Below are 9,525 nucleotides of genomic sequence, written 5' to 3' on the forward strand. Positions count from 1 at the left end.
TGCCTTTCAGTGATAAGATACTTAGAGCAGTACCCAATGGCTCACCAACCTATGGCTGCCAATATGTATCATAAGCAAGAAGTAAACCTTGGTTATTTTGTTAAACCACTGAGACTTTTAGGGTATTATTATAACCTTACCTAAAAGCTAGCTGATAACAGCATCTGTGGTGGTATGATTCTTGGAAAGTTCCTTCATAACTTAGTATGATGCCTATTATTTTTACCATCCCCAAACATATATTCACTGGTATTTACACAAAAATGATGGAAGCTCTGTCGAGAAGACAGTGAATCTGCTAGGGGCACAGCTTTGGCATTCAAACAGCTGAACACCAATTCTTGCATTAATAGCTACAGAAATATATTAGAGGCAACTAGTGAATTGTAAGGCTCTGTTGTTCATTAAGAAATATAAGTGAAGTGTGCCACCACTCCCAATTGGGAATGTGTATATTCGTGTAAGCTGCTGTTTGAGCAGTATTAGAAACAGATCTAGAAGACCACGAGTCTTAGCTATTACCTCATTGCTGAGACAAAATACCCAACACCTAAAGTTAAAAAGGGAAAAGTTTATTTAGCTTACAGTTTGTAGAGGATTCGGTCCACAATTGGTTGGCTCCAAGGCAGGGTGACACATAGCACAGGGGCAACAGTTCATGGCAGACCAAAGGCAGCAAAGCAACACGGAGCCTTAATGTCATCCTTCTGCCCCTTTTATCTTACCCAGACTACCCGAATCAGGGAGGTGCCAAACCCATCAGTGGACTGACTTGGTAATTACATGCCCTTAATCCCAGTGTCACACACTCTAGATTCAGCCACCTCTGTAAAAGTCCTATGGTCACAAGAGGCTTTGGGGGGACATCTAGACACAAACCATAACATTCCACCCCTGACCCCCCAAAAAAGACTCATGCATAGCCCTTTATGCAAAAGGCATGTAGTCCAACTCTTAAGAGTTGCCAAGATCCTAACATTTTCAGCATGGCTGAAAATTCCAAGTCCAAAGTCTCCTCTGAGATTTAAGGCAAACTCTCAGCTGCAAGCCCCTGTACAAATGAAAAGAAAGTTAAACACTTCCAACATTGAATGGCACAATTAAGACATTTCCATACCAAAAGTTACCAACAGGGATACAAGGAAACGGGGCCCAAGCAAGTCCAAAATCCAGGAGGGCAAACATTAAATCCCACAGCTCCACTTTAGCATCCTGGCAATCTGTGGCAAGTTGTAAGCTCCAAAGGGCTTGGGTGGCTCTGCCTCTATGGCACTCACTGTGGCTGTAGTTCCCATGGCTTCTCTCTGCAGTGGGCTGTGCTCCTTCCTTGCAGTGTTCCTCAGACAATCCACATTCCTGGCTTCTCCAAACTTGTGGGATCTCGGCTGAAGCTTTGGCTTCACACTCACAGCTTCACACATTGCTCTCAGGGGCTCACTCCCTGGCCTCCCAGGCCTTCTTCTGAAATCTGGGTGGAAGCCTTCCTGACACCACAACTCTTCCACCTAAAACCAACACCACACGGATGATGCCAAGGTCTGCTGCCATCTGGAGCAGTCACCAGGCTTCCTTCTCTCTTGGCTGTTGGGGTCCAGTGGCTATGAACCATATCCCTGAAGAACAACTTCCAAAGACTGCTACCATTCTGGAACATGGTGCTCTGAGGCTTTCTTCTCAAAGCAGTTTTCACTTTTGCCATTTTGAGGCTGTAAATGATAGAGTCCTGCTGTTTCTTGCGATGCCCTCAGGCCCCTGTTCCTTCTCAGCAATCAAGATCTCCTTTGCTCTATCTTTGCAGGTGGAAACTTTACTGGAGCTTCCTTTCTGGTCAAACTCAAATGTTTTAAATCATTCTTCTGGGATCGTTGGTCTTGATTCTCAACACCTAGTTGGCTAAAAGAACCCAACAGTAGCCATGCCATTGCCTCCACATTAGACTGCAATTTCTTCTGCCAGATTAATTAGCCCACTGCCCTTAATCTCAGTCTCAGGCAAAGTCTCCGGACTGGATCAACATGCAGTTTCTGCCAAGGCATAACTCACATTGTTGAGTCCAGCAACTTCCTTCTTCCAAGCAGAAACCTCCTGAGCCTGGTCTTTACTAGCAAGATTTCTGTCGGCCTTCTGGTTTTCTGAGCTCTGACTAGACTCTCCCATAAGGTACAGCCTACGGCATTCATTCCAACTCTACTTTTTCAACTGGCATTTCTGAACCTTTCCTAACTTTTCCCGCAAGCCATTCCCAAAGGCTTCTTAACCACTTGGCCAGGTAATGTCACAGTAACAACCCACTTCTCTAGTACCCATTTTGTCTTAGTTACTTTTCTCATTACTGAGACAAAATACCCAACACCTAAAATTAAAAGGGGAAAGACTTAATTAGCTCACAGTTTGTAGAGGATTTGGTCCATAGTCTGCTGGCTCCAAGGCAGGGTGGCACATGGCAGAGGGGGTAACAGTTCATGGTGATCAAGAGTAGCAAGGGGGGGCGGTCAGGGGTTTGGCTCAGTGGTTCTGCTTGCTCCCTTGTAAGAGCAAGGGCCTGAGTTCAATCTCTGATACAAAAAAAAAAAGAAAAAAAAAAGTAGCAAGGGAACAAGGCACCATAGCATCTTTCTGCGCCTTTTATTTTATCCAGACTACTGGGTTAGGGCAATCTCAAACTGATCAGTGGACTGATTTAGTAATCACATATCCTTAATCCCAGTGTCACACACTCCAGATTCAGCCACTTCTGAAAAAGCCCTATGACTGACTGCATAAAGCTTTGGGGGGACATCTAAACACAAGCCACAACACCACATGAAAGATATTGAGACTTGTTTTTCACCACTCACTAGAGAAACTGGAACTGGAATCATGTTTTGCCAGCAAAGTTCCATTTTGACTACGCTAATTAACTACTGCTAACATTCAATATTGGCATTAACAATGCAAACTTCAAAAAATATATCCACATTGGACCATTGTGAACTGATGAAACTTTTCTGTTGGGGGCAGAGGAAGAGGTTTTATCTCTACAGAAAAGACAGGAAAAGCCTCCAAAGGCAAACATTTATACTTTCAGTCATTTCCAAGATAGTAAATGGATACTTAGGTCCAAAGGAAAGTATTTTTCTCCCTTGGAGTCTGGATTCTACAAAAAGCAGCAATTAATTTTTTTTTTTCTTTCTGGCACCAGGGATCGAACTCAGGACCTTGCACTTGCAAGGCAGGTGGTAGAACCACTGAGCTAAATCTCTAGTCCAAGCTGCAATTAATTTGGAGATAACTGATGAAGCACAGTAGCCCTGGGCCATGTGGACTAGGATGGGACATGAGTCTGGCTATAGGCTGCACAGATAGGCACACCTAGTAGTCTCCTGGGGCCATTGGGCACCAGCACCGGGCCGAAAAAGAATGATTTCAAAACATTAATACATATTTATTGCTATGGTTTGTATCTAGATGCCCCCCCCCAAAGCCCTGTGTGCTCACAGGTAGGGGTTGGGAGGCGACTGGATCATGGGGGTGTGATAATCATTGGATTAGTCCACTAGGAGTTTATAGCTAATCAGAATGTGGGGAGGTGGAGCCTGGTTGGATGAGGTGGGTCACGGAGGATGTGGCCTGGAATGGTCTATCTCCTCCTTCCTCCTTTGATTGTTCTCTGCTTCCCGCCACCATGCCATGAAAGTACTTTTTTCTTCTGCCATGCCATCTTGCCTTGGAGCCAATGGACTATGGGATGAAACCTCTACAAACTGTGAGCAGAACTTAAAGTGTGGGTATTGGGCATTGTGTCTCAGCAACAAATAAAGTAACTAAAACATTTATTTATAGAAATTGTTATGGACTATTGTACACAACATTACTTCAATGCAAGAACGGTCACAGGAACCTGCACTCTTACAAATGCTTGACAATTTTTAATCTAGACTACCGAAAAATGCAACCTACTAAAACAGAACAATCCCTCCACTTCTGGGCTGGACAGACAGCAGAGGAGTTTATTGCCACCAACCTTTAGTACTTAATCACTAAGATAGTAGGTAACAGGTACCGGCTAGTGAAGCCCAAGTAAGCTTGAAGGCATATCTTTGTGTAGTAAATCATTTAAAGAGCTGCTTTCTGATAAAATTGTATCCTCTTGGGATCAATAATGAGACAATAAAGATGGAAAGAATTAGCTAAAAATCAAACAAGAAGAATAAAAAAATGAGGGAGGCTGGTCCCAAAATACAATTACCAAGACTCGATGATTAGGTGACCTATTTGGGCTTTAAAAGTGGCTGTCTTTTATTATATGGTGAAATGAAAACTAACCCTTGTACTCATTGTGTCTATCCACTGACAGCAACATGATGAAGTTTCCATAGAAACAACATTCTGCTCACCTACCATCCCACCTTTCTCAGAGAACAGGCAGTAAATAGTCAATACTTATTCATTTTAACAGAGAATATACTGATGATAAAGGAAGCTAAAGTAAACTGTCCTTAACGTAATTTCCTAGGGAAGATGAGACACATAAATGAATCAAAAGGATTTATACTATTTCCTTCCTTTTCAGAAAATATCAGGAAAACAAGCGGCATAAGGAAATAATCCTGCAGGGAACTCTTCCTGGAAGAAAACTTCTGTGCACAGTAGAAACAAGCATTACTAATTTCTGTGAAGTACGTCTTTATATATAGTAGTATAAATAACAGATTTATCTCCAGGGAAGACAGTAAAGATTGGTGCAACAAATGTTGAAAACAGAATTTCCAGGTTAGGAGAGCCACATTTCAGTGCAAATGACAGACTCCCACTTCCAGTAGTGCCTCTGAGGAATGGTACTGGAGAGCAACTTTGCTGATTGTGTAGTGATGGAGTCTCCCTCCTCCCCTATCTCAATTCTCAAAAGTTTTATTGAGCTATAATTTGCATACCATGCAATTATTGGTACAATTCCATAGTGTTTCAGTATATTCATAGAATTGTGAGCAAGGCATGGTGGCACATGCCTGTAATCCTGGCACTTGGGAGGCCAAGGCAGGAAAATCTCAAATTCAAGGCCATTTTAGGTTATAAGTTAAAGGCTAGCCAGAACTACAGAGCAAAACCCTGTCTCAAAAAACAAAACAAAACAACAACAAAATAAATTGTGTAAGTATCACCACAGGTATACAGTTTAAGGGTCTAGCGAATTTCTGGAAAAACTGGGTCTTATGATTTCTACCCTTATAGTAATTAATTCTGAATTTCTTTCTCTCTCTTTTTTTTTTCTCTAATGTAATCGTTTCCAGAGTAAAGTATGGTGCTAACACTAGTAGATATTGGATTGAAGAGAATGCTTTTTAGAAGTTTCTTTTACCTGGGCGTGGTGATGCACACCTATAATCCCAGCACTCCAGAGGCAGTGGCAGAAGGACTGTGGCAAATTCGAAGCTAGTCTGGGCTACACAGTGAGTTCAAGGCCAACCTGAGCTAATAGCAAGACCCTGTTTAAAAAAAAAAAAGTTTATTTTAGCAGGGTGTTGCATACCTGTATTTCTAGCACTAGGTGGGTAGGGCAGGAGAATTACAAGGCTGAGCTCAGCCTAGACAAGATCCTGTCTCAAAACAATACATTAAAATGGATGTAGCTCATTGTGAAGGCCTTGAATTTAACTCTCAGTACCATACACACACACACACACACACACACACACACACACACATACACACAAAAGTTTCTTTTAGGGGACATAACTTCATAAACAGCAACAATGTTGAAAGTAAGGTAGCTCTTAAGAATGAACCTCCTAAAGTCCACATGTAATAAATTAGCTGGTTGTGGGAGCAAGCCACTGAATGTATAACTGAGAAGTTTAAAAACCTGCCCTTGGCTTCAAACTCCAATTAAGACGAGACTGTAGGGCCAGGGATTTAACTCAGTGGTTTGGCCACCTGCCTCACAATGTCCCAAGTTTGGTCCCCGGTACCAAAAGAAAAGGTGGGGGGACTATAAAACCAGAAGTGACTGTAGTGACTGTAATTCAGAGCAGAAACATAATTAACCATTCTAATACATTGTTCAGAGGAAGTTTCTGTATGGATTAGCCTTTGGGAACAGAATTTCCATTCTTGTTGTTTTTTTGGTACCGGGGATTGAACTCAGGACCTTGTGCTTTTAAGGCAGGCAGTTGAACCACTGAGCTAAGTCCCCGGCCCCAGAATTTTCATTCTTTTTTTCTTTGGTACCAGGGATCGAACTCGGGTCCTTGAGCTTGTGAGGCAGGCCACCGAACCGCTGAGCTAAATCCCCGGCCCTAGAATTTCCATTCTTTACCAAGTATTGTCCAGAGAACAGACACAAAATGCAGGGAGTATAAATGTTCTCTTTGGAGAGGTGTATTCTCTTCTGGGGCAGAGATTCTTCACCAAGACTCACCTGATCCAAACAGAATAGTCTTCAAAGTAATCCTACTCATTTTGTTCAGATTCACAAATAGTCTAGTTTAGTTGCTTTTCCCCCTCTCTTTGAGCTTTGAATCTGAAATATGTTAATCAACTTGGGGACACTGATATCAATAAGAAATAGCCATCAAGCTAATAGCATCATCAAGCCTCAATATATATTCAATTCTTTGATCTGGGTGAACATCCAACTCAAAACATGCATGGGAGACCCTGGTAAACAGACATCTAGACTCCCTCTTGCCACATGTGATCCCATCCTCAACACCAGGACCCACCCTTTGATTACATTAAAATACAAAAGACCAAAAGAGAAACCAGAATGTTCTATCACTCTATATGAAGTTCTAAGTTGTATTTGTTTGAATTGAACAAAATTGGAAATTACTGCATTAAATTAGACAGACAAGAACAAATCAAATTCATGCTTTTCTTATTTTTCTAGAATGGAAATGTCTTGAAATTATTTATTTTGCTTTGTTTTGTTTGAGACAGGGTCTCACTATGTAGTTGAGACTGACCTGGAACTCACTATGTAGCCCAGGCTGGTCTCAACTCAGTGATCCTCCTGCCCCAGCCTCCCGAGTGCTGAGATTACAGGTGTGAGCTAAAAGTATCTGGGTTAAATCACCTCAGTTAGCATTGACTTAATCAGCTAAAGAGGAGCCTGAAGCTATCTAAATTAATAGGTAAAAGTTAGATCAGAGCAGACATGTAGTCTCAGCACTCAGGAGGCTAGAGCAGGAGGTTCATCATGGGTTCGCAACCAGCCTGAACTACATAGTGAGGTCCTGTATCAAAGAAAAGAAAAGAGAAGAGATGAGAAGGAAGAGTGAGAGAGGCAGACAGGAAGGAAAGAAGGAAGAGGGAGGAAGAGAGAGCGAGTGAAAGGAAGAAAGAAAATCAAATGGAATCTGCACTTGGGGTCATTATGAGACATTTGTAAAATACATTTCGAACAACTTTTTATTTAGAGACAGGGTCTCACTATTTAGTTCAGGCTGGCCTTGAACTCACTATGTAGTCCAGGTTGGCCTCACATTAGCCACAATCCTTCTGCCACTGCCTCAGGAAAGCTGGGATTATAGGTGTGCATCATCATCCCCAGCTACTTTGGACTTTGGATATGCTTATCCTTTTGTTTTCTTTTGTTGTTGTTGTTGTTGTTTTGTTTTTTGTGGGTTTTTTGATACATGGGATTGAACCCAGGACCTTCACACCTTTATACGGAGCTACATCTAGAGCCTCTTTTTAAAATTTTGACACAGCGGGCAGAAGGAAACGGAAAGGGGACATAAAAGAACTAAAATGTATTATGTATATGTTCCAATTCCCCACAAGGGATATAAACAGCATGTACTATAAACATGTACTAAGAAAATATAAATAAATAATAAAATGTGAGGCAGGGACTCACTAAATTCCCCATGCTAGCATCACACTGAAATCTCCCTAGCTCGAACTCCGAGTGCTGGGATTACAGGTGTGTTGTAATCTCTTCTCTGCTGTGACTTCTGGGAAGACCACAAATTTGCACCCATCTCTAGAAATTCACCAGACTCTTACTGCAGACATTTCGTGTGGTAAGTTTATGTATCAGTTCATTTCTATCTCCCCAACCCTTATTTTCCCATTGCCCCTGATTTCTTCATTCAGTTTTATGTTTGTAGTATCTCTGTAGGCTCCCTCACATTTTGGGGAAGAGGAATTGTGATAAATAATATATAACATGGAGAAAATCCTTAAATTCTGGGTGCAGATCTGGTTTTGCATATTTATAATAATAACTATTATTATTATTTGGGGATTTTAAAAGAGGGTCTCACTTATGTAGTTCAGGCTGTCTGTGAACTCACTACGTAGCCCAGGTTGGCCTCAAACTCATGATGATCCTCCTACCTCAGCCTCCCCAGTGCTGGGACCACAGACGTGGGACATGACACTTGGCTGGTTTAGCATATTTAGTTACGGAGTTTGGTGTTGTTTTTAATTTGAATTCATCACTAACATTTTTTAATTAAATTATTCATTTGGTTCTTGTGAGACAGGGTCTCCCTATGTAGTTCAGCCTGCCCTTGAACTCACTATGGAGTCCAGGTTGGCCTCGAACTCGTGGTAGTCCTCCTGCCTCAGCCTCTGGAATGCTGGTGTTACAAACCAGTGCCACTATGCTTGGCTGTCATCACCAACGTTTAAAAATCCTATGATTTCACACATGAGGCCACATACTGTATTCGAGGCCAAGCACCTGACCAAACAAAACCATAATTTCACATAAAAATCCAAACTTCGGATATCTCTGGAAAAAAGGTGGGGAAAGTTCTTATCTCCCTAGGCTATCAAGCAAGCAGCCGTGGTCTCTAGAGATTTTGGTTGTCACATCCAGTTTTCTCATTTGTATTATTACCTGAGAGACCCGATAATGACTCTAAAATTCTCGTATAAAAGTAACTTTTGCAAGAAAAGGTTAACTTCAGAATTACACACACACACACACATTCTCTTCGCGCTGAGTCGAGAGATAGGCAATTAGGAGAGAAGCAAAGGTTCGGTCTCGAGGGCCGTACGGTATTGTCATCCTTTCTGGTTGGGGAGGAAGCTACAGTTATACCCTGCCTTTTAATTGAATCACCTGCAACTCAGGTCTCAGACTACAAGCAGTAGCAGAACTTGCCCCGGTTTCCGGAGCAACAGCCCGGCTCCTCCCCGTTAGTCCCGCCCCCAGAGTCTGCCCCGCCCCGAAGCCTTTCCCGCCAAAGGCCGTTAACGGCGCTGAGCATGGTGGGATAGGGTTCTAGGGTAGGTTTCACCAAGTCCTTTCAAGCCACCGAGTTCCTTTCAAAAAGGTTGATTCTTGGGGAAACTGTGTTTTATGATCCCGTAGGGATTGATAGCCTCTTTCACGAGGGTTCTGTGTTTAATTTTTACCTAATAACTGGTCCCTTTACTAGCCTATTACACTACAAAATTAAGGGGGCGAGGGACTTTTTTTCCCTCCTTCGTGCGGAGGGTGACGTCGTGCGTGCGTAAACGTGCTTTCAACGCCCGTTACGCTCCCACGCCTGCGCACTGAGAGCGAACAGTCGCTTCCTTTCGCTTCTA

The sequence above is a fragment of the Fukomys damarensis genome, unplaced genomic scaffold, assembly GCF_012274545.1.
Source record: "Fukomys damarensis isolate Sample0158 unplaced genomic scaffold, DMR_v1.0_HiC HiC_scaffold_13, whole genome shotgun sequence".
Lineage (NCBI taxonomy): Eukaryota > Metazoa > Chordata > Mammalia > Rodentia > Bathyergidae > Fukomys > Fukomys damarensis.